This window comes from Acinonyx jubatus, chromosome B2, assembly GCF_027475565.1.
Source record: "Acinonyx jubatus isolate Ajub_Pintada_27869175 chromosome B2, VMU_Ajub_asm_v1.0, whole genome shotgun sequence".
Taxonomy (NCBI): Eukaryota; Metazoa; Chordata; class Mammalia; order Carnivora; family Felidae; genus Acinonyx; species Acinonyx jubatus.
Window position 1 is genome coordinate 50,505,965 of NC_069385.1, and position 25,462 is coordinate 50,531,426.

The 25,462-nt window shown below is 44.7% G+C and overlaps 1 long non-coding RNA gene across 3 annotated transcripts in view; it reads right to left on the reverse strand.

Annotated features, from left to right (window-relative positions):
- LOC128315546 (uncharacterized) overlaps positions 1 to 21,653 on the reverse strand; it is a 29,310-nt gene extending 7,657 nt beyond the window's left edge. The window contains exons 1-2 of one of the 3 annotated variants that reach the window (XR_008298399.1): positions 21,082 to 21,653; positions 13,229 to 13,777 (exon numbers count right to left, since the gene is read on the reverse strand). This is a non-coding gene — a long non-coding RNA (uncharacterized LOC128315546). Of the gene's footprint in view, positions 1 to 13,228; positions 13,778 to 21,081 lie in introns of those variants that run through there. The other 2 variants (XR_008298397.1, XR_008298398.1) reach the window with 2 other exon arrangements.
- Between the last annotated feature and the right edge of the window lie 3,809 nt (positions 21,654 to 25,462).

Sequence of the window (25,462 nt, forward strand, 5' to 3'; positions counted from 1 at the left end):
CCATCATAGTCCCCGGGGTCATGATTCACATGCCGCCCAGGTTCTGGCAGCGTTTAGAAGGACAGCCTGTCCAATAAGCATGCACAATCCACAATACTCTAGGGACTGGTTGGATGTTGAAATGTTTTCTTGAATGAGATTCACAAAGGGAATTGTTGTAGTCTGACGGTCCTTCCAGTTTATTAGGTCACGGTGCCCTGTGTGAATTGCTCTGTGTACCACAGGGCGGGGCTGAGCGGGAGCTGCCACACGTTGTGTTGATTCATGCGTGAGTCTTGCCTCTCCAGTTTGGCGGCAGCGATGCCTTGTATTTCATTCGCTCCGTTAATATTTGGGGAAGGAAAGAAGGAGGGGAAAGAAACCGAAACCCCATCGTGGAGATCAGGCCTAAAAATTTCGTTTCAACAACGCTAAAGGAAAATGTTCAACTTGTGATTCTTTTTAAAAAAAAAGCATCCGTCCTTTTAATAAAATCTCTTTAAAGGTGCATCAAAAGGAAAGGTCTGCACTCAGGGATTTATCACGATAAAGTCTGGGCGGCTCCACGTTCAGCCTGCAGCTCCCAGGGCATGGGCCATTGGCTGGTTTCCCAGCCAGGACAAATAAAACCAAACCCAGGGTCCACAGAGTGAGCAAAAAGGTCTCCGAGTGTTTGTCACTCCAGCTTATATCCAGGAGTTCGCCTGTTGCCATGGGGACAGAAGCCCTTTGGTGCGGAGGGAGAACTATTATTTTCAACAGACTACATGCAGAGACGTGGTTTTTGTTTTTGTTTTTGTTTTGCAAGTAGTGACTGTAATTTCTACCAACAAACTCTGAAAACTCATAATCACTTAATAGTACAAGGAAATTGGGGAGCCTGGGTGGCTCAGTCGGTTAGGCGTCCGACTTCGGCTCAGGTCACGATCTCACGGTCCGTGAGTTCGAGCCCCGCGTCGGGCTCTGTGCTGATGGCTCAGAGCCTGGAGCCTGTTTCAGATTCTGTGTCTCCCCCTGTCTCTGACCCTCCCCCGTTCATGCTCTGTCTCTCTCAGTCTCAAAAATAATAAATAAATGTTAGAAAAAAAAAGAGTAGAAGGGAATTAGTGGACTGTATCTCACTTCCTTTTCCTTGCAGTTGTCCCTTTTGAGGGGAATTATAAACCATAAAGTGGGAGAATGGGCAGTGAGTTCTCATCAGTTGTGAGATGCAAGCTAACCATCCACTCTGTATCACTGCTGTCATATAATCTAGAAAGTCTTTGCTGGGGCTGCATTGAGGCTGTGCTTGATCTGTAAGATGCCCTCGATGTTTCTAGATCCACACTTGGCTGGTGATCTTAGAGCTGAGAGGGGATCCCTGCCCTCTGTAGGTCTAGCTGTTATGATGTAGCTTCCTGCTCCCAGCACAGCACAAGGCCAAGCTGCTGCCTTCCAGGCCTCTTTTGGGAGTTGATTTCCTAAAGGGTTTCTTTGACCACACAGATAAATTCTCATTTAAATTCAGGCACAGACGCCCACAGGCTGATCGACAAATACACACCATGAATTGAATGATAAATAATACATGCAGACAAAGACAACACCACTGCTTATTTGCAGATGAAAGAACACTAGAAATTATTTCTGATGGAAATATAAAAGATTAAATTCAAGCGGGCAGTGGAGGAGGAAGTATTTTTTTTAAAGCTCCTTAAGAAACAACCTCATTGTTTCACTTTCAAAAAGGCACTTTGGGTCTTGAGTTGGGAATTCAGTGGGCACTGGTAACCCGGGCCCCAGTGGGAGATATTTGGCACCAAAGATAGAGCCCAAGGGAGCAGAAACGGAAGTTAAATCTTAGAGAGGGCACCTGTTGATGGACAGCCTGGCATCTATCTTCCTTCATCTGATAATTTTTTTATCAGAAAACTATGCCCTTTCCACTCCCATTCTGTAGAGCCAAAGGGTATTGTGTCCCACCATCCTCACTGGGGAGGATGCTGGGAGCAGGGTCAGGAAAATGAACGAAACCATCCCAGTGAGACCCAATCACTGAAATTAGCTCTCTTTTCACCGAAGTTTCCAGCTGGTGAGATGTAAGCCTGGAGCTGCTGGGGCTCCTCAGGTCAGGAGAGACTGACTGAGAACACAGACGAAAACAGCAGAGCCACAGATTCCTTTTTTTTTATTTAATATAATTTATTGTCAGATTGGTTTCCATACAACACCCAGTGCTCATCCCAGCAGGTGCCCTCTTCAGTGCCCATCACCCACTTTTCCCTCCCCCCCCACTCCCCATCAACCCTGTTTGTAGTCAGTATTTAAGAGTCTCCTACAGTTTGCCTCCCTCTCTCTCTGTAACTTTTTTTCCCCCTTCTCCTGGTCTTCTGTTAAGTTTCTCAAGACCCACATATAAGTCTTCTGTTAAGTTTCTCAAGATCCACATATAAGTGAGAACGTATGATATCTATCCTTCTCTGACTGACTTATGTCACTCAGCATATTACCCTCCAGTTCCATCCACGTTGCTGCAAATGGCCAGATGTTATTCTTTCTCAGTGCCAAGTGACAAATTCCTAATTATGTAACGTGACTGCCTGGATTCAGCCATACCTGAAGCTAGGCTGCCCTCAATGTTTCACTTACAGAAGCCAAAGAATTCATGTTTGTGTGTAAGTCAGTTTCAGCTGGGTGTCCCTCACTTTGTCAAGCACTCAGTAAGGTGGGCTAGTGGGTCCTGCTCAAATCTGTGTAATATGCATAAACTTATATACAGATACATATATACATATGTATCTCTTACTATCTGTTCTATTACTAACATGAAGCCATTAATGCTCTTGTGAGCACTAATAAGATTTATCCACAGGCTAAACCTCCATAAGAAAATCCAGGTTTGTCAACTGATAAATTAGGGAGTAGTTACTTTTTTGTTAAGGATTACACAGGAGGTAGGGGCGCCTGGGTGGCTCAGTCGGTTAAGCGTCCGACTTCAGCTCAGGTCACGATCTCATGGTCCATGAGTTCGAGCCCTGCGTCGGGCTCTATGCTGACTGCTCAGAGCCTGGAGCCTGTTTCAGATTCTGCGTCTCCCTCTCTCTCTGACCCTCCCCCGTTCATGCTGTGTCTCTCTCTCTCTCTCTCTCTCAAAATTAAATAAACGTTTAAAAAAATTAAAAAAAAAAAAGGATTACACAGGAGGTCTATAAAAAATTACAGGGCCAACGAGGACCTCATCTGAGATTGGGGGAGACAATTCTCAGAAGAAAGGGATCATGGCCTGGGAAGATACCTCAAAAGATATTTAATACAATACGGAAAACACAGCTTAAAAAGGGGAAATTAAAACAAAAATAAGAATCAAATCAAAACTGTGAGCATTATGAGAATATGCAGTGCTGGAAACAGGTGAAAGAGAAAACCTTCAAGAAGAAAGAACCATGACTAGCGTGACCCATCAAAAACTTGCCATTCTTGTGGGGTACCTGGGTGGCTCAGTCGGTTGAGCACCTGACTCTTGATTTCTGCTGAGGTCATGATCCCAGGGTTGTGGGATTGAGCCCTGTGTTAGGCTCTGTGCTGAATATGGAGCCTGCTTGAGATTCTCTCTCTCCCTCCCTCTGCCCCTCCCCCCCTAAAATAAAATTAAAAGATAAAAAATAATGAAAAAAATTAAAAACCTTGCTATTCTCTCCCTCAGGGTTTAGGAAAATTTCAACAGAGTAGAGGTAAAGGCTTGCAGAAATTCTGGTCTGTGGAGAGGAGCTGGTGTAGACCGCTCCTATCCTCATGCAGATGGTCCAGAGGATGCGTCCTCTTCTCCTTCGCATCCACAGATCCAGCCTTTGCTCAGGCTATCTTTGACTCCTTACCCCAGCCAACCCACCAATCCTTTTCATTTTGTCTTCAAAATATACTAGACTCTAGCTCATTCTCACACTTTGGTCCTAGACACCATTCCCCCTCCTAAGTGTCCTCCCTACTTCTGCCCTTGTCCTCCTATAGTCTCTTCTACAGACCGTAGAGTGAGCCTTTTAAAATACAGCTCAGGTCATGTCACTCCTCAGCTCGAAACCTTTCCACCTCCCCCAACAAAAGCCAAAATTTGAATTTGGTTCAAACAAAGAAGATGAGATGATTATGACACATTTCAACCAGATAAGCAAGGGTAACATTTTGCCTCTTTTCTCTCTAACTGAAAAGCCAGTGCGAAACCCAATAGACACCATCAGTACATCCACATTCAAAGTTCCATGAAGGCAAAAGTAATCAAACCTTTCAGAATAAGAGAGTAGACTTTCAAGCATTGTGGGGAAGAAGACTGTCAGGATTCCTAGACCAGCGCCACCATATAGCAAGCCGTGAGATGCTGGGCAAATTATTTCACTTCCCTGAGTCTGGATTTTCTCATCTTTGAAATGGGGGTGATAATAGTACCTACTTTATCAAGTTGTTATGAAGACAAAATAACACATGGAATGTGCTTAGAACCTTGCCTTATGTTGTAGGAATTTGATAAATGTTGACTATTAGTGTTTATTATTATTTGTGTTAAGGAAAAAGTTTCAGGTAATTTAGTTATGAGCGAGTATCAAAATATCTCTAATATCCTGCTTGCAAGGGGAAAAGGCCTATAGAAGAGGCCAAGTCAGAGATATTTTACAGGAAAAGAGAATAGTGAAAACATCATTGTTACGTACAAAATAAAAGGAATGTCTGGTTAAAGGCCTGTGAACTCCTTTCAGACAATCAGCTGAGAGTCAGCTGGGTGGGTAGGTAACTAACTACCTAGACCAAATCTTCATTCTACTAAAGTTCAGCAGAAAATTCCATAAGCACTTTTTTTCCAGAAGGAGGTCCTAGATTTTTATCACATAGAAAAGTTGTGCCCCAGATCAGATTTGGGACCCTTTTTCTGTTTCTTCTTTTCTTCTCTTTTCTTTTTCTTTTTTAAGATTTTATTTGTAAGTAATCTCTACATCCAACATGGGACTCAAACTTACAACCCCAAGATCAAGAGTAGTTTGCTCTACCAACTGAACCAGCCAGGCGCCCTGGGATGCCTTTTCTATTACAGGAGAGAAATATACTAAAACATTGTATACTCTCTCACTGCTTCCTTGGAAGTATTCTTTTTTTAATGCTTATTTATTTTTAAGAGAAAGAACCCGAGTGGGGGAGGGGAAGAGGGGGAGTACACAGGATCCTAAGCAGGCTCTGGCAGGCCCGATGTGGGGCTTGAACTCACAAACTGTGACATCATGACCTAAGCAGAAGTTGGAGGCTCAACCGACTGAGCCACCCAGGTGCCCCAACTTGGAAGTGTTCTATAAGGGAAGAGTGATGATGAGTCACATTATCATTATAAAATTATGAGAGGTCTCCCTCCCAAAGTAAACCAAGTTTACATGGTTAGATCATATGACATGACAATAGAAGAGCATACAAGGGAATCTCATTCATAAAAACAATTCAATAATGTCATGGAAAAAACTATAGCCTTTGAGCCAAGCAGACTCATAATCAAATCCTGGTTTGGTTAAGTTACTTAACCTCTTTTAGTCTCCCTTTACTTATCTGAAAATAAGGAAGACAATATCTATCATGTGAATAAGGTAAGACAAAATATGTCAAGTACCCAATATGTAGATATGTAATGTAAATTTAAGATGATATTAGTTTTCCCTTTTTCAACTCCCCACTCCACCATAGCTAGGAGTCTTCAACTTTTATCTCATACTACCCATTAAGTCTCTAAGCTGGTTGTCACACCCCCATTTCCTACATTTATTAGGAATTCTCAGAAGGGGAGCAAAGTTAGCAGTAATGAGACTTTCCCGTACACTCCAAATGGCCATCCTTTCTCTGAGAATCTAAAGCCCCATATGAGAGGCGTTATCTCCTAATGGTCCCGACATGTCCAGTCTTCAGAGCACCAGAACAACATGAGATTCCTGATGTGGCTGGGAGAAAAGCTCTCTCCTTCACCACTCTGGGCCATGCTTTGTAACCTGAGTTTATGTCCACAGTCTGAATGATTCCACCAGCTCCTCACCTGGATAACCCCACTGCTGCTCCTTGGGCTGGGTGGGGACAGATGTTACAGGATCTCCTCCATTTATCTTATCTTCTTTTCCTGCTCTTATTACAAAATAAAAGTTCCCGGGGCACCTGGTGGCTCAGTCAGTTGGGCATCCGACGTTGACTCAGGTCATGACTCCTATTCTGTGAGTTCGAGCCCTGCATTGGGCTCTGTGCTGGCAGCCTAGAGCCTGGAGCCTACTTTAGATTCTGTGTCTCCCTCTCTCTCTGCCTCTCCCCCACCCACGTTCTGTCTTTCTCATTCTTAAAAAATAAACATTAAAAAAATTAGAAAATAAATAAAAGTTCCCATGCATTAGACCAGAGGCAAATATGATATGTGTATTTGGAGAAGAGGATGGAAGGGGAGTGGTTTATTGGAAGTAGTTATCCACTATGCTCAGTTGTAGAATAAGCCTTTATTGATTACTGTGAATCTGAATTATGTCTACGGAGAGAAGAGAATATACACTCAGTCCCTGTTACCATTCAAGGCCAGTTGAAAAGAGGAGTCTGCTCCTTAAGGCTGGAGCAGACATGTCTCATCTCCCTTATGTCCTCCACGTCCTTGCACATAATGGAATCACAATAATACTGAAAGTATGAATAAATTAGTGAAAAGTTTTCTTTAGCCAACTTAATACATACTCTACAGATGTGATTTGGGGGGAGCATTAAAATACAAGTTACTATTTATTTAATGAAGCAAATGCTTCCTTTCATAAGATAGATATGGCTAGGGGATAATAACACAATTGGTACATTTATTTTGTAGTTTGAAATTCCATTATGTGAATTTTCAAAAGATGTGATTCTTGTCAGGCCAAAATGTTTATGATAAAGTATCAGGGCACTGAAAATAATGGCCTATTGTGTGAGAGAGGATAATAAAACATGTACATTGTCAAAATTAGAGATTGGGCTCAGATCAATAAAATGAGACTCAATTTTTAAAAAAGCAAAGTTGATTCCCATATGAAAAAACATGGGGCAAGTTGAGAATTGGGACTGTTGGTCTGGCTGAGTATGAGTAATAAATAATTTGGAGGTCCACAGGGGGCCCCACTGCAACAACCAACAATGGCATGCTGGGCTGGGATGCAGGGACTCACTCCAAGGTCAAATAGGCATGTGTTTATTACTCTTGATTTGGCCTTCATAAGTCCAGACCCAGTGGGGATACTAACTATATTCTTCTTCAAGTTCCAAATTTCAAAATCAATGTAGACCAAAGAAGTTTCAGAAGAAAATGAGAACAAGAATTCTTTTCTTTTCTTTTCTTTTTTTTTTTTTTTTTTTTTTTTTGGAAAAATAAGGCTTACAAGAAAACACAAATAAGAAGGACTATGTTTGGTTTGTAAGGAAAGAGATTAAGGGGAGCCATGAGTCTTTGTGTGTATAAAGTTATGGTACAGAGAGGAAAAAAATGATTTATTCTCTCTATACACAGTGGAAAGTTGACATAATAAAGCCATGGTGCCAGCATTACTTCATGAGCACTGATAAATCTAGGAAATAGGCGACGAGGACAATTATTGGCCTGGTCTATTCCACCTTGGGCAAAGACTGGCCTTTGTTCAATCTATTACTCAAAATCCCTGCTTTTCCTCCACTAGCATAAACAAAACTTTCCTCACAGAAACCTCAGAAGGAGGAAATAATTCCCTATCCTCTCACATAGAAGGGATCAAAAGAAGAATATCATATTCTGGGACAAAAACAATAGGATAGAGTAGTGAAGGGAGAGGGCTATATGCATTACTATCAATGTCAGTTCCCTGTTAATCCTTCATGTGTGAACTGGTGAGGTCTTCTGGTGCTGGGGTAAGTGGGGAGTCTGTCCTCTGTGGACTTTGTACACTTTAATTTGGTTTATGACTCAAATATAGGCCTACAACGTATATAAGTTGTACTGAGAAGCAAATAAGAGGAGTGTCTTTGCTTGTCCTTCCTGAATGCAGGGCAACATTGCTCTCTTCTAGACCTTTAACAGCTCCCTCCACCCCAGGGACAAAGCCATAGGTACCCTACAAATGACCTGATGGATTTTTTTTTTCCAGCTCAGGCCAGCTCTCCCTACTTCCTTCCTCACCCTAAGCATATTTCTGACCTATGTCTCCATTCCATGTCCTGTTGCCTCAGACCTAGTTTCCAAGACTCTTCCTTGCCTCTTCAGATTAATTTTCCATGTATAGCCTCTGCATGCCCCTCATTTCAGATGTTGCCTCAGCTTTCTTTTGGATCTTTCTTGATTCCACCTGCCTCCTGAGAGTCACCTTCGCCTACCCCCACACCAGCTCAGCCTCTTAAATCCCATACCTGGTCAGAGAAGTCCCAGGACTGCCGGTCCAAGATGAATATACTTGGCCCACGCTACCCATGGTCACTCGGAATATAAATAAATCCTAAATACCTAAAAGAGGTTATTGGGGATGAAATGTATACATATTTGGCCAAGATTCAGAATTTATCAATCTGCCACTTTGTAGGATTGTGAGGGAAGTAGGTGGAGGTCCCTTCCCTTCAACCAGGAAAAAAACACTCTCTGTGTTCCTGTGAGGCCTGGATCACAAACAAAATGCCTTCGGGGGCCAGAGAAGTGATGGAGATGGCAGAAGTGGACCAGGAAGAGGGGTGGTGGGAAGCATGGCCCACTGGAGAACATTCCCATCTGTCTTAGGTTACTATGGCTGCCATAACAAAGTACCACAGACTGGGCACCTTAAACAACAGAAATCTATTTCCTCATAGTTCTGGAGGCTAGACGTATAAGATCAAGGAGTAGACATGTTTGGTTTCTCCTGACACTTCCCTCTTTGCCATGTGGATGGCCATCTTTTCACTGTGTCCTCATAGTCTTTCTTCCGTGTCTGCCTGTGTCCTCCTCTCCTCGTCTTATAAGGATCCCAGCCATATTAGATCGGTGTCCACCCTATGACCCCCTTTAATTTGATTACCTCTTGTAGGCTGTCTCCAAATACAGTCACATTCTGAGGTACTGGGGGTTAGGACTTCAACATATAAATTTTGGGAGGACACAATTTAGCCCATGACACCATCTAAAGGAGGAGCCATCACTTGACTTCTGCCAATGTGTGCCATGATAATATGGGTCCAACATTGACGTGACATCTTATTTCTCAAGAGAAAACAGAAATAAGGAATTCTGAGTCAAATCCTCACGTGTTAAGCATTATTATTTAAGTTTTTATTTCTTCAAAATATACAACCTCTAGTGCCCGCAGGCAGTTAGTCTGTAACCTCTTCAATCAGGTATACAGCTTTCCTTGGAACCCCACAGCTGAGACAACCCCTTGAGATTCTTGAGATTAGGCAGTGTAAGCAGCCAATACCAAGGGCAGAGTGGCCAGCCCTCCGAGTCCCTTCTTTCAGTGACACACTGATCTTGGCCCTGCAATGGAGCAAAGGGCTGAGAGAAGACAAACCTCAGGAAAGAGCACAAAGGAATAAAATGCATTTCTCCCAAAAGCCTGGGCCCTGGGGTATAGCATCCTGCCCCAGGCTTCCAGCCTGATTCTTCTTGGCCTTTCTAGGGCAGGAGATAGGACCAGGTGACAAGGAGCCAAACGAGAAAAGGGGAGACTGAACAAACTACCACGTGGAAGGAAGACTACTTCAACCTTTTACCTTTCACACCACAAATTCCACCCCCAGCACAGGGCTAAAAAATGGCATTGACCCACATCACCACTATGGTCCTAAGGGATAGAAGGATGGAGTAAGGATTTGTTTTGTGGAGGACATGTGAATGCACAGAAGAGTTGGGCTCTCCATAGAACCTAGTTGGGAGGCCAATTTTGAGTGATTCCCGGGAAAACACTTTGAATCAATCTGACCTGGCTCTGTCCCACAGATAATCCTATAACCAACCAGGCACAGAAAAGAAAAGATGGCCATCCACATGGCAAAGAGGGAAGTGTCGGGAAAAACCAAACCTGTCTACTCCTTGATCTTACACTTCTACCGTCCAGAACTATGAGGAAATAAATTTATTTTGCCTTAAGGCTCCCAGTCTGTGGTTCTTTGTTATTTCAGAAGAGATCTGTGACTTCTTTGGGCTTCCTTCAAACCTGAGGCAGAGAGGCTGCTTCCTGGTGATAGAGGGATTGTTTGGCCCATAATGGGCATAACTGTGCCAGATTCTGTAGCAACCTGGTAGCTGAAGCCCAACAGCCCCCAGAGATGTCTGGTAGGGGGCCAGAAGCTAAGAAGAATGGTAGGCAGGTTTCATCTGTCAAATGGACAGGAAAAAGGCCAAGTGCAGAGAAGCAGAGGAGAAATAGTAAAATGAATTTACATGGGCAAGGGCCATCATGTAATCGAGGGATGGCAAACAGGATGGGACGGGGAGTATCAATTTGCACATGCTTTGCAACCTCATAGGGACACTAAAAGAGTGCTGTGATTGATTAGCTCTGTCTTCCCTGGACACAGAATGGGTAGTGGTTGTGAGTGACTGTGCTATCCCTCCTCTAGAAGGGATGATCAGGCAAGACCAACCAAACACCCAGGCTGGAGATGGGAAATGTCAAGGATGTTTCCAGCTATAAGATGCCAGGAGCTAGGCAAGGGTCTTAGTACAAGAAGCCAGAACAGAGACAAGGGACTTGCTTGCACCACCTGGACAGCAAAACAAAAACTAAAGAATTGTGGAGGTCAAAGCAGAGGTGGGCAGATCTGGGGTGTTGGTTTTCAGAAGCTAACGAATAACCCCAAAACCAGAGAAGAGGTGAGAACGAGTAGTGCCCCAAAGCCAAAACAAGCAAGGGGCCGGAACACAGGGTAAGTAGGTGAAATGGACAACAGAAGCAACGATGGAGGCATGAGTTCCTGGAGGATGATTTGTTTGCCAGAGGGGTCAGCCTGAAAATAGTCACCGAGGGATCCAGATGCGCACACCTGACAGAGAACCCAGCTGCAGCTGGCTAAGAAAAGGCAGGGCCCCCAAATCACCTGAGGCCCCAGCCTAAGGCAGGCTGGTGTCCCTGTCCCACAAGCCCACTTATTTGTCCACAAGTGCATTTGCTGAACAGCTGCACTGTGTCAGGAGTGGAGCGGTGACAAAACACACTTGCACCCTTGAAGACCTCGGAGCAAGGCAGGAAAATCAGACAGGCCAAATCACCACAACGAATGTGCTGAGTGCTGTGATAAAGGTGAAATGCAACCCACCACAGAGGCACAGTGGCAGCAGAAACGAATGCCCATATCTGAAAGCGAGCATGCGCTTGTTGAGTGAAGGAACCAGGGCAACAAATACTTATGGAAAAGTACCTAATATATGCCATGCATTATTATAAATGCTTTATGCATATTAACTCATTTCATCCTCTGAGGGGTGGTATTTTGTTATGACCATTTTACAGATGAAGAAACTGAGGCTCAGATATTAAGTAGCTTGCTCAAGTTCCCACAGCTAGGAAGTTCCAGAGTCACAATTCAAACGTTTGTGGTCTGCTCCCACAGTCTGTTCCTTGCTTCCCCTTAAGGGAAAGGTAGACATGGATGAAAAGTTCAGTCTTTAAAGATATTTCAGGATGAAAATGAACCTTGGAGTTCATTTAATCCAAGTGATACATGGGGTGAGGCATGTGGGCTAATGCCCTCAACCGTCTTCAATTTCCAGATTGTTCTGAAACCTCTGAGACTGCAGAAGCACCTGTTGTTCTCTATTAAGGATTAATATCCCCAGGACAAAATTAATGGGCACCCAGCAAGGATGCTACTCAATCTGAAATTAAGAGTTATCAAGGACAAATGATCGGGACGCTGAGAGTTATCATCCCAATAAAAAGCCATGATCCCCTGCCCGGTTCCCAGATGTGAACAAGTTTTATGGACCTGGAACCTAATAAAGGGGAGGCTGGGTCCTGGAAGGAAGGACCCTATAACATCAAGGCAAGTGTAGCCAGTAAGGATTCCTCCAGTCCATTTGCCATGGGCACCCTAAGGAAAGGGGGATGTGAAAAATTTTGAGGTCTACTGAATATAAGATCTGACTTGACATTTGTAACTGGAGACTCAAAGCACCAACATGGCCCTCCTTTTCTTGAGGACATGTGGGTTCTAGGTAATAAATGAGGGTAGTCTGGCCCAGGTCTGGCTTACACTGGGCCCACTGAATCCAAGGACCCACTGATTGCCATTTCCACAGTCCCCAAATAAAAAATGGGTGCACATACACCCACATTGGTCTGTGGGAAAGCCAAGTGGAAACCTCTGAAACGACGCTTCTCCCAAACCCAGTTCAAAATGGTAAATCAAAAGCATTGTAGCTTTCTGGGGGGATGGCAGGAAACAAATGCTTAAAGGATATAGGGCTCGCAAACCCCCTCTGACCTCCATTTAATTCACCAGTCTGTCCCCTGCGAGAACCAGACAGATCCTGGAGGATGACAGTAGATGACTGCCATTCAATCAAGCCCAAATGCAGCTGCTATACCAGATGTGGCATATTTGCTAGAGCAGATGAACATAGCCTTGGGTATATGGAATGCAGCCACTGATCTGGCAAATGTATTATTTTCCATCCCTATCAAAAAAGAGGATCAGAAACACATAACACTGTATATTTATAGTTTGATTTGAGGGCAGTATTAACTCTCTTCCCTTCTGTCATAACGTAGTCCAAGATAAAAACCTGGACTGGTTAAACATCCCACAGAATATCACACTGGCCCATTATACTAATGACATTATGCTAATTGGATTGGATGGGCAAGGGGCTACTACATTGCAAACCTAACTAAGCCACATGCACTCAGGAGGCTAGGAAATAAACCCTATGAAGGTTCAGAAACCTATAGCAACAAAAAAAAAGAAAGAAAGGAAAAAAAAGGTGTCCAATGATCTGACGAATGCCAGGTCATCCATTTCAAAATAAAGGATAAATTATTGCATGTTGCACATCTCTCCATGAAGAAAGAAGGCCAACAATGCCTGATTCCAGGAATGGGCTCTTGAGACATATTACTGCCTCTCACCATGCATGAGGATCAGGGCAGTAAGAGTACTCCTGGAAGCCTCTGTGAGTCAGAAATGGCTAGCAATAATTCCACTATAAACAGAAGTGACTAAAACCTCTTAATCCAAAGGCATTCATAACTCCCTTCCCCTTACCAGAATCCCAAAAGGCTATTCCAACACCACCCAACACAAGAAGTAGTTAGAGTGTAGATGTTTTTAAAGGTCGGTCTGAGTGCACACATTGCTAGGACACCTCTTAGAGTCTCGGGAAGGTGTCTGGACACGTAAGGGGGCCCCGGGGTTTACATGCCATTAGCTTCCAGGTAAGGTCAATGGTGGCCAGGAGCCAAGCCCATGAGCATCCAGGTGGGATGGAGGGCGGGGTGTCAGGCCAAGGTGGAGCTGGGTTGTGAGTGCTGGAGTTTCAGTGCGCTTTCCAAAACTTCTTCTCCATTCCTATGGATGTAAATGCTTTCACCGCTGTGACAATTACCAAGGGCTTTTCGTTTGTTTATCAAACTAGGTTCCATCAAATACTCTCATAATTAGGAACAGTTGGTGAAGTACAGGCGCCAGGAGAGGAGCCGACTCTCATTCCCCATCTGAAAAGAGTAACGGAGACCAAGAGTTTGGCTCCTTAGCTTCTACTCTGGGTGGGAATTACAAATATCTGGACATTCTTGCCACAGTCTGCAATTCCAGAGCTTGAGACCAGGCACGAGAGCTTTGCTGCTCCAGTTTTCCCCACCTGCAAATCGATGGTATTTACTAGTTAGTGACTGCTGGATGAATGGCACTATTGAACTGCAAAATATTAGTATTATTGCTTTTCCTCTTTCATCTCATGGGGCAAGATGAATTTGTGACATGGTAATTGTTTCCATGGCAGCAAATCATATTGTCCCAAACAGGGGATTTTATGACTTCATGGCTGGATTAAGAAAAAGGAGAAATCGGAGTGAGAGTGAGAAATTTGCTCAAGCGTAAATATCTTCAATGATAGCGAGGGGAATAGAGCAAATTACAGATAGGCAAAATTGCCGTTGGTTTAAATGTTCTTTTTACAAGTTCATCCCAATGCAGAAGCCCCTTCTCCAGGCGTATAATTTGTATAATGATGCCTCTTTGCTTGAATTCACAGAAGGCTAATGGTGAAGCTCGTCTATTTCGAGAATGTTTCGCCAATGCTATTACTAATTGTTTTGCAGCAAATATCTGGATTTCTGCTGTAAGCAGTTTTGTTTGGCTTTTCTATTTGTTTGGGTTGTTTTGGGGGCTTTTTTTTTTACTCCCCCAAGGTTTTATCTACACAAATTTGCTTGAAATAAACCTTTCCAGATAAAAATTGGCTTTATGTCCTCTGAAAAATCCATCAAGAACTCTCTCCTCACTAGAGGTATCTGCATTGCCTTCTGTAGGTTCCTATTGACTTCATTCTCATATTTCCAGTCTCTCATTAGTCTCTGTCTATTCCCTGAGAAGAAAGCAAAATTTCTTCCTAATTCTGAAGCCACTTAAATTCACCTTAGTTTCATTTAACCATAAACAACAAACAAAGACTTGGGATTTTAAAATCCTGGGTCTGTCTCTCTCTGCCTCTCTTCCTCCAACCTTCCTCCCTCCCTCTCTTCCTCTCTCTCTCTCTTCCTCCCTCCCCCATCTCTCTTCCTTTCTTTCCCTGCTTCTTCTCTTCTCCTTATCTCACCCCAACCCCACACCACTCTTTTTCTGCATGGACTTATTTCCAGTACCTTCTAAGAGTAGTGTCCCCCTCTCTTCCTTTTAACCCTCAAATATCCAGAATCTGCAGATGCCTACTGATTTATAAGCTTCCTGCCAACCAGTTCATCCCCGAGCACCACATGGCTTCCGCTCTCTGAATGTCCTGGAGGTTCACTGCCTCTTATCAATGTCTCTCGGTGATCCTTCTTCGTTCTTATTCTGAAGATTCCACCTTCTTCAATCCTATACAATGAATTACTCCTTGATATGATTCCATAAGCAAGTGTTCTGTGATGGTTGATTTTGTGTCATTTGGGGTAGACTATAGTACCCAGTTATTTAATCAAACACTAATGTAGCTGTTTCTGTGAAGGCATTTGGTAGATGTGGTTAACATCTACAATAGGTGACTTTAAGTAAAGGAGATGACCTTCAATGTTGCGGGTGGGCCTTGTCTAAACAGGTGAAGGCCTTAAGAGCAAGAACTGGATTTCCTGGAGATGAAATACTGCCTCAAAATTGTAACATCAACTTCTGCCTGAGCTTCCAGCCTTCTGCCTGCCTATAGATTTAGGACTTTCCAGAACACCACAGTCATATCTGACAATCCTTAAAATAAGTCTGTGTGTGTGTGTTAACATTTCTCGAAGGAAACCTGATTGACACATGTACATAAAGAACATGCTAGGTGTTCAGTGACATGCTAAGAAATATACTGTGAGGAATACAAAGGAAGCAAAAGATGTGGTCCATTTCCTCCCAAAGAGCTTACAACTCATGGAAAAACCAAAACTAACAGTGCCTAAAACAGTGGCATTTTTTTAATAATAAAAATAGAATTTAGATGTTCTGTATAGATGCCCAGGAGTTCAGCAGAAAGAAATATCAGTGAGAACTGGAGGAGTCAGGGCACATTTCATGGAAGAAGTGAGTGTTGAGCTGGCCCAGGGAGGATTTTAGGATTGGCACATGCATGGGGGAGATCAGAAGGCATGCAGGCAAGAAAAGCCAAGTAGAAGAAAGCACAGAGACAGGAATCTGTGCGTTCTTGTTACAGGACCAGGAAGACACCAGTCTAACCGGAGTAGGGTGCATTTAGAGAACCTGGAAAGTAAGGTTGGAGAGGGCAGACCGAGACAGAATTTGGGGAGACCCCAATAAACCTGGGAGGACTGTTTAGGCCTTGATGTTGTAGAAAGAAATCCTAGAATTTAGAGAGAAAGAGGACTTATAGGTTGACAAATTCAACCCAAGCGCCCATGGGCGCCCAAGGGACAACCCATTTGTCCCTTATAGGTTGGACAAATTCATGCCCAAGTGCCCATGGTTAGTTAGTGGCAGAGCCAGACAACCAGGTTTCTTGACCCTTTGGCTAACTTTGTTCCCACTACACCTCTCTGCCTCTGTACAGAATACAGAAATGATACCATGAAAATGGTGTCAGGGAGAGATTGTCTAGTTGGTGGACTATGGGAGCAGGGATGAGACCTTAGAAGGGAGGCTCCCAGATGTGGGAAGTGAGGGTCTCTGCCAGGGGAGCATGGGTGAGAGTGAGATGAAGGAAGGACATGAGGTTACATAAATTAAACAGCTTCTTCTCAACCTTCACCTTTCCCACATCTTAGTGGTTACAGAGTCCATGACTCCTTCCTGAAACTGCCACCCTCATCTTCTCTGACCCTTTCTCTCCTCTCTCCTCTCTTTATGGGCCTTCTCTGGATCCTTCCTCCTCCTGTCTCATCAGTGTAAGTGTTTCACAAGGAACCATTTTTGGCCATCTTGTCTTCTCTTTTTCACAATCCCTTGGCAATTGTGACCCATCTCTTGACCTAAACCCTTACCTTGGTAACGGCCTCCATATTGCTGCTTCTAGGTCTGACCGTTGTCATGAGTTTCAGGCTTACAGGTTTAACTACCCATTGGAAAGCTCCACTTGGATGTCACGATGGTGCCTCACATGCACTGTGACTGCAACTAAACTCATAACTTTCCTCCTCACATGTGGTTCTCTACTCTTCCCTATTTCTGATTTGGGGATTGAACACTTGAGGTCAATATCTCAGTATCATTTGTGCTACTCTTCCCTCTTTTGTTTGTTCTCCATGTTCAACTGGATGCAAAGTTCTGCTCATTCTACCTCGGCAGGATCTCTGCCAACCCCCTGTGGCTGCATTCCCACATCTGCTTCTACGCCTACCACATTCAGGCTGCTGTGGCCTCCAGCCTAGACGATGATGCTGTATCTTGCATTTCTTATCTCCAATCCATTTTCAAAGCTGTAACTAGATTAACTTCCCTGAAACACAGCTCCGATGCATTATTTACCTGCACCGTATTGCTGAATCTCTTCCCCTGCCTTCCAACAGAAATAAGTCTCCGGCCTGTCTTCACCTTCCTTCCAGCTCCCCCCACCCCCACTTCGAGCTCCAGCCCAGCTCAGCGATCATCCTCCCTCCTCACTTATGGCTGTCTTGTGTCTGGTGTTCTGTTCCTGCTGTTCCCACTGGCTGAAAGGCCAACCCCAGGGTTAGCATGTCCAAGCATGACCTAATTTTCACGGCCCATCTCAAATGTCCCTCTTTCTAGAAGCCTTCCTGAACTCAAATGGAAGTAATTTTCCTCTCGTCTACATCCTCATAACCTGAATCTGTAACTCATTATTTGCCTCCTTAAAACTATTCCTGAACATGTTTTACCTCTAAGCTTTGGTTACAAAGTCTCTGAGGGTAAAGAAGAAATCTTTATAGCACCAACTCCAAAGCATTTACACAGTGTTTTCCATATCCTAGGCAATAAATATTTCCTTAGTTAATGAATTCTGAAAGAAGAAATTGTAGGACTTGGTGTGGTTTGGGAAAAATTTTAAAGATAGGAATGCAAAGAAATTGAAAGGTTTCAGGCTTAGCTGGGAAGAGGGAAAGTAGTGACATTGGGAGGGGAAAGGGAGTCTGACAGGGGATTTGGGGGCTTCAGGTGACAGTGAGATTTCAAAACAGAAATGGCTACCAAACAGCTGGAAATATGGGCCTGAACTCAGATGAGATGCCAAGACAGGGGCATAGACGTGAGAGATAAAGCTCTGAGAGCACATGTGGTCCCCAGTGAATAAAGTGAAGAAAGAGAAAAACACAGATGAAGAATCTGCGCCTTGAAAAACAGGAGAACAGAAAACAAAGAAATTGCTGTCAAAGAGGAAGAGACAAGAAGTAACGCTGTAAAGAGGACAGCATTTCCAGAAGGAAAGAGATGCCAACAATGTTAGCTATAGAGACATCTGTAAGTCACTTGCCGAATGAATGTTTATTGAACATCTCCTATGTGCCCAGCACTGTTGGATGTCCTGGAGATTCAGTGTTAAATACAACAGAGTCACAGTCCAGTGGGGAAGAGGAGAAAGCACGGATAAATACACATCAGGTGGCAATGAAGTGCCATAAAGAAAAGATAAAGCGGGGTAAGGGGATAGAGGAAGGCAGGGGTGTTATCTTAGATAGGATGGCTAGGAAAGTCCTTGCCATGGAGGTGACATTTGAGCAGAATGCTGAATGAAGAAGCGAGCCAAGTAAATATCTGGGGAAGTGAAGAACCCAGATGGGGGCAAGCATGGTAGCTTCCTTCTGGGTGTCTTAGCTCACTCTGGTAAGTAAGAGGTAAGAGCATGAGATGAGAAAGGAGAGGCAGTGTGGAGATTTGGGGAAGGACAGACAGCCCCTGGCATGGGCCGGGTGAATGTGCATGCTGGATGAATGGAAATGGTGCCGATGGAGGCAGAGGTGATATAGATAGGGAACAGCAAGAATCAAGAGTGAGCTGGGTCTTTCTCCAGCAGGGCCTCTGCTTCCAAGGCATAATCCTCACCTGGTTCACCGTCTACCTCCAGAAAAAGCTGGCTCTTCCCGAGTGCCCAGTCAGTAAATGCCACCATTTTGCCAACTCCCTGACAGAAACTTCTGAGAAACCTTCAGTGCATTCTTAGTCTTTTCTAATCCAGTTTGTTAATAAATCCTGCCCTCCTCTCTCAATATTTAGCCTTCCTACCTATCTTTTTCTTTGTACTATCACAGCCTGAGAACAGACACCGATCCTTTCCCCTGGAAACCTTCTTCCTCCTCAAACTTCTTCCCTCTAAATCTACCTACCCTCCTCCACTGAACCTCACCACCTCAGCCAGAATTACCTTCGTCTATTGGTATTGCTTTTATTGAAGCGTCGTTTTTATTTTGCTTTTCTTGGGCTGGGATTCTAACAGCTTTCCATATCACCAAAGACAGAGCCTGAGGTGTTGAACATTTGTATCGGGAACCAGGGATCTCTGCCCAGCTTGGCCTCTTCACTTGTCCCTCTCCTTGCCCCAAACCTGTTCCCAAGCTGGGCCACAGGCTCAGCCATGCCGTCTGGGTAAGCTTGCTGATTGAGCCAATACCAGCCACAGGCCTCCCTGACTCTATCAGGTCATGTAATTTCCACATTCCCTTCATCTTATAATTTCCACACTCCCTTCATCTTGTCCCCGCGTTGGTGTGTCCATCCTCACCCGTCAGCTCCCCACCCCTGGCACAGAAATGTGACATCAGGGGAGCATGTGACCGAGTATGGTATAAATCTACGGGTTCAACTGTGAGGATGACTCCTTCTCGAAGCAACTGCTTAGATCCTTGATCTAATCATTCAGGGAGGGGGAGGAGGCACTGATGAAACCTGAAAAGCCCAAGCACGGTGATGTGCTCACAGCTGAAGAACCACAGCAAGAAAAATAAATCATAAATAAGTAAAGATGCAGCCTTTCTACTCCGAAGCTTTGTTAAAAGGCAGCAGCAGGGCAAACCCAGTTGTTACAGTAAACATGTGCTTGACTCTATCAACCTTCGATGGGTTGGAGTTATAGGAAAATGTATTCCCTTCTCAACCCCCAAACCCCTATTCCCGTGATAAAACAGCAAAGTCATGGGCCAGGAACTGGGATTTTAGCCTTTCTCCAAAGAATCTCCTCCTGGCTCCTAAAGAGCTGGGAGGTCTCCCTCTGGCCCCATTATTCAGGGGGAATGAACACCATCAGCCCGTGAACTAGCTTGACATAAACTCGGCCCTTGAGACTCAGAACCTGGCTTCAGAAGAGCGGGAGGGGCAGAATACAAGGGAAGAAGAGAGGGTAATAGCCTTCTGGGCTGGCCGATCTGTGCCGCTGCAAGCACCAGGGTAGAGGGAAGGAAGGCCTCAATAGCCTACCACCTTAAGTAGAACCGGAGAGCCCAGCACCTCTGAGACTTGCTGTGGCTGAGGGAGTGGGTGAGCAGGAGCCCCCGACCATCCCCACAGCTCCCAGGGGACGCCACCTCTGCGCTCCCCTCTCTGCTCCTCTTGGCCTCAGCCCTCTCTCCAGCACACGCATACACCCACGGTCAGGGACGTTGATGCTCTCCTCCTGGGTGAACTCTCTGGTTTAAGCTCTAAAGGCAACTGAAAAACCTTTAAAAAAAAAAAAATCCCAGGGATCTCTGTGGAGGAAATCTGCTGGAGGGGAAAAAAAAAAACAAAAACAAAAACAAAAAAAAAACCCAGCAACATTTGAGTAGCATCCCCAGCACTGATGGTAGCGTGCGGCACAAAGGAAGGAAATCTTCAGCCGTCAGTCCTGAGCGCCTCTACCAGGGAAAACAATGAGGAAATGTCTATCTCGCCTTTGTTTGGGGGGGAATTTGTTAAGAATTCGCGTCCCTGCTGCGATTTTCATTCTCTTAGCCCAGTGCAAATCCTGAGCCACGCGCTAGAGGTCGCTGTTCATCACAATCCAACCTCTCCTCCCGGTGAGGCCCGACCGCCTGGCGTCTTCCCCGTCTTCCCCGCAGAGGGAGCAACCAGCCGGCTCCCGCTGCAGGAAAATCTGCTGGGTCACACCCAGACCAGGTGCGTCAGGATGCACCCACCTGCGAGTACGTTTGCCCTTCCTTACACAGACGGAAGTGTAAAAGGGGGGGGGGGGGGGAAGCATATCATCAGAGGTGCTTCAAATTAATTAAGAATTTTTCGAAGCGCTGCATAATTTGTAACCTTTGAACACTTCCCCTATTGCTATGCCTTCCCCTCCTCCACTGCCCAGCTGTATCACTTCTTTCCAGGTGACCCAACAAGCAATTGGAGGAAGGTGCAATAAGACCGACTTGAATAAAAGCCAAGGTTTAAATACCAGCCAAACCTGCAACTAGCCACGACCACAGACGCCACTGGGTTTTTATCCCTCCCAGCTGGTTCTGTGCCCAGAATATAAAACAGCTAAGAAATAAAATGACAAGACAACAGAGCCGATAACACTGTAAGCAATTACAGCCTCACCTGATGCAGAGATTTCTAAAGCTTCTACTCAAAGAGCAGTATCCAAATCGAAGGCCATTATTAATGACCCAGAGCTCGGCCTGGCAGACTCCTGGTATTCCTTCCCTAAGTCTCCTAATTACATTCGTCTGTCCCTTCTTTAGTTCTAACTTTGGAAATTGCAATTCATTCCACACAGAGCAGTCACAAAGGCTAGATAGAGGCCAGAGTTGATGTATAAGTCAGCAGTACTTTCGTTTCAAGGCAAGTCACAAAGCATTTATTTATCGTTTGCTGCATTTCCACCTCTGTCCTTTACTCTGGATCCAAAGTAGCATCTAGATGGTGACGCAGAGTCGTTACGCCTGCGGACATGGGTACAAGACAATGTATCATTCAGCCTTACGATCGTGGCACAGACTTCAAGTCTTCAGGAAATTCCTAAAAGTGCCCAGAGCACCAGTGGAGACAGGCAAAGACTTCTTGCACCCACTTCTTGAGGGTGGTGAAAGGGGGCTAGGAGCACAGGGGTAGGGAAGCAGCCGGGAGCCTGGCTTTTGCAAGGGGACCTCCTGCCTGCAGCCGATGTGCTGTGGCTCAGTTGGAGGGGAAGTGGGGACCCACCAACAGTGATAAAGGGGGGGGGGCATGATGCTTCTAGGGAGGCATCTGCACTCTTTTTTGTTGTGGCAAAATACACGTAAGATTGGCCATTTTCATCATTTTTAAGTCTGTCATTCAGCGACATTAAATATATCCACATTGTTGTGTGACCATCACCAGTATCTGCCTGCACAACCTCTTCATCGTCTCAGACAGAAACTCTGCACCCCTTAAACAACGACCCATTGCCTTCTCCACCCAGCCCTTAGTGACCTTCATTTGATTTTCTGTATCTATGAATTTGCCTATTCTATGTACCTCATCTAAGTGAAAACATGCAATATTTGTCCTTTTGTGACTGGTTTATTTATGTAGTATAATGTCTTTAAGGTTCATCCATGTTGGAGCAGGGGTCAGAACTGCCTTCCTTTTTAAGGCTGAATAATATTCTATTGTGTATTTGTTTTGTTTGATTCATTTATTCATCTGTAGATGGGCAGATGTTTTGTTTATTCATTCATCTGTAGATGGACACTTGGGTCGTTTCCCCTTTTGGGCTGTTGTGAATACAGCTGCTACGAACGTCGGTGTATGAGGACCTGTTTGGGATCCTGCTTTCAGTCCTTGGGGTATGTACCTAGGAGTGGAATGACTGGATCAATATGGTAATTCTATATTTAAGTTTTTGAAGAACAAACTGTCTCCCACAGCAGCTGTACCATTTTACATTCCCACAAACAAAACACAGGGTACGAATTTCTCCACATCCTCAGCCAACACTTGTAATTTTCTGGGTTTAGTAGAGAGATAGATAGATAGATAGGTAGATAGATAGATAGATAGATAGATAGATAAAATAGCCATATCCTAATGGGTAAAGTGGTATCTCATTATGAGTTTGATTGGCATTTCCCTAATGATTAGTTACATTGGACATCTTTATTGGGCTTATTGGCCATTTGTGTCTTCTTCGGAGAAATGTCTATTCAAGTCCTCTGCCCGCTTTTGAATGACCATACTTTTTTGAGGCAGTATGATGTTTCTATCCTGGCTTTGGCACCTCCTAGCTATGTGACGCAGGGCTAATTTCTCTCGGTTCCATCATCTGTGAGATAAAAATAGTAGTATTTACCCCATAGGATTGTATGAAGATTAAGCGAGTGCATATCCATAAAGCACTGTGAATAGTGCCATAACAGATACTCAGTAAGCGTTACATTCATCACTACATGAGGTGGCTTGGAGAGGGGAACGATGGAGGGGGGCAGGCAGTCAGGAGATAGCACCCTACCACCAGTGTTGGTGGGACTGGCCTCAGAGATCCTCTAGTCCCGCTTCTGTATATAAGGGGAAAGGAAAGAAACAAAATGTAAGCCCCCAAGCCCAGGGGCAAGAGGGGCCCTTGAAACCATAGCTCCAGAGTCCAAGCCCAGGCTCCTTCTACCACACTTTCTGCTAACTTCCATTCCAGCCTGTTAGTGTCCTCAAGGGATAGGGCTTGAACATCTTCAAAACCACTCTGACTTCCTCTTATTGGTATTGTATCGATGGATCTGCAAATGTTGTCAGTTCTGAGGCTCAGAGTGGGAGCCCGTGTGAGCAGGAGGCAGCGTTGCCTCCAAGGTTCCCTTCTGGGGAAAAGGAGCCCTGGGCTCTTTCAGCGCTTGGGGTTGTCCAGCTTTCGGTCAGCATCACAGTTCTTGATGACCTGCTCCCACCTTTCCCTCCCACTCCCTGCATATGTGGGAGAGACCAGTTAGAGGAGAAGACTAGGGACTAGAAGACCCTTGCCTGGAGCGACAACTCTTGGGACCTCCCTCAAAAGGGCCGAGAATGCAGGGAGCCTCACTCCCCTTCGGATGAACATCTTACTGAATGGAACCCGGCTTGTCTGTCTGTAACTCCAATTGTTCCGTGCCCGCCAGCAAGTATGACAATGCTAACTGCCTCCCGCCCCACCCCCCACGGTGGCAGGTGACACAGAAATGGGTGGACAAGTGGACATGAGATGAGCTGAGGCCGCACGGTCCGCCAAAGGTTTTTATAGCACCTCAGAAACCCGGCATCACTGGTGACATCAATGTGGCCTCTTTTCATAGTGCCTAAAGCTAGAGTTCATTTCCAATTTCCTAAACTGTCCTGTCTCCAACAGCATAATCCGTTAACATCAGCTTTACGTAAACCTGGACGCCCTGCACCTCTAGCTTCGATTTGGCTAATGTGATTCCTCCCGTTCACCACCCTGAACAACGCAACTCATGCTTTATCTCTGACTAAGCCCTGTGGCCCCTTTCGTACAGTCTGTTTTCTGATGATTCACATCAAATTTCCTGTTTGGCTTCCTTTATAGCTGCATGGCTCCTGGTGTTTTTATCCATCTTCTCATGGTGCATCCGGCCCAAGAATGCTTATCACACTCATCAGTTTAGCAGTGGTACCTCACCAATGCTACCCCAGGCAGGAGAGGAAAGTTTCATATTTTAAAAATGTTTAAAAGATATTCCTTCTTCCTTCTACTTTTCCTCTTTATATAACGGTGGGTCTATATATATATATATATATATATATATATATATATATATATAACCCCAGGGTTCTCAGTACAAACTGCTGTCATAGCATGTGCAATGAGCAGGAAGCACTCGTGGGCCAATCACCAAGACCTCCCATCGGCAGGGGGATGTGGGCAAGGGACGCCAGAGTGAACGGTGGCCCTCAAGGCCGTAGGTGTTTGGAGGGAGAGGGGTTGCCCAGGACACCAAGCATGATTAAGGTCACATATGTGGCTTCCACACCGGCGGTTTTCGAATTGCTCCCCAAAGGTGCCAACAGAGAGAATATGTGGAGAATGAGGGCCAGCCAGGCTCTGGGCCTCCTCCCTCGATTCAAGGAGAGCAGCTCTGAGTTTATATGTTTCATACAAGCTTTTCTTTGGGTGAAGGGCCTCTGTGGGCCCAAACATGCATACCCACTGATGTGCTTAAAGGATCACTGTCCCGGGAGAAGGGACCTTGGTCCTGACCCAGCCCCACAGGCTTTGGGCAAAACATTCGAGGTGTCTCCGCCATATCTGAAATTAAAAGACTTGGACGAGTAGCTGGCCAAGACCCTTCCTGTGTGATGATCTTCTCTTCAATGTGATTTGTAACCTTTAGATGACCACATCAGTTCCGAATCAGAAAGACTTGGAACTCAATTCCAGTTCTGTCCCTCACAGCTCCATTACCTAGGCAGGTGCCTTCTTCCACCTGAATTCCAGTTCACCCCTCCTAGAACCACTGATCACATTAATGGACCTTCAAGGTTGTTGTAAGGGTTAAAAATAATATATAGAACTCTTTGCATCCCATAATAATTGCTCACTGAAGGGTAGCTGTAACCTGCCATGATTTTTATGCATATCCCTTTAACTTGGCCATTCTAATGCTAGACATTTAACCTACGGGTATCTGGGTGAATGTTCACCAAGGTGTTCATGCAAAGATATTCTTAGTGGCAAAATCTGTAATACCAAAAAAAAAAAAAAAAAAAAAGGAGGAAAACAGAATGTACCCATCAATCAGGAACTGGATAAACAAATCATGGATTATGCCTCTCTGTATATTTGTGGTTTGTGACCATGTGGATAGGTTTGTTTATTGATCTATTTTATCAAAAGTAGGATTATAATCTATCCTTTTGTTTACTTCTTCACACTCCTCTATATTAAAGGTAAGTTCAAGAAATGTTATTTTTTTTAAATGCAATGTTCTATACTCTATGTATATGTGTGTTAAATAAATATTTACCATGATGAGGC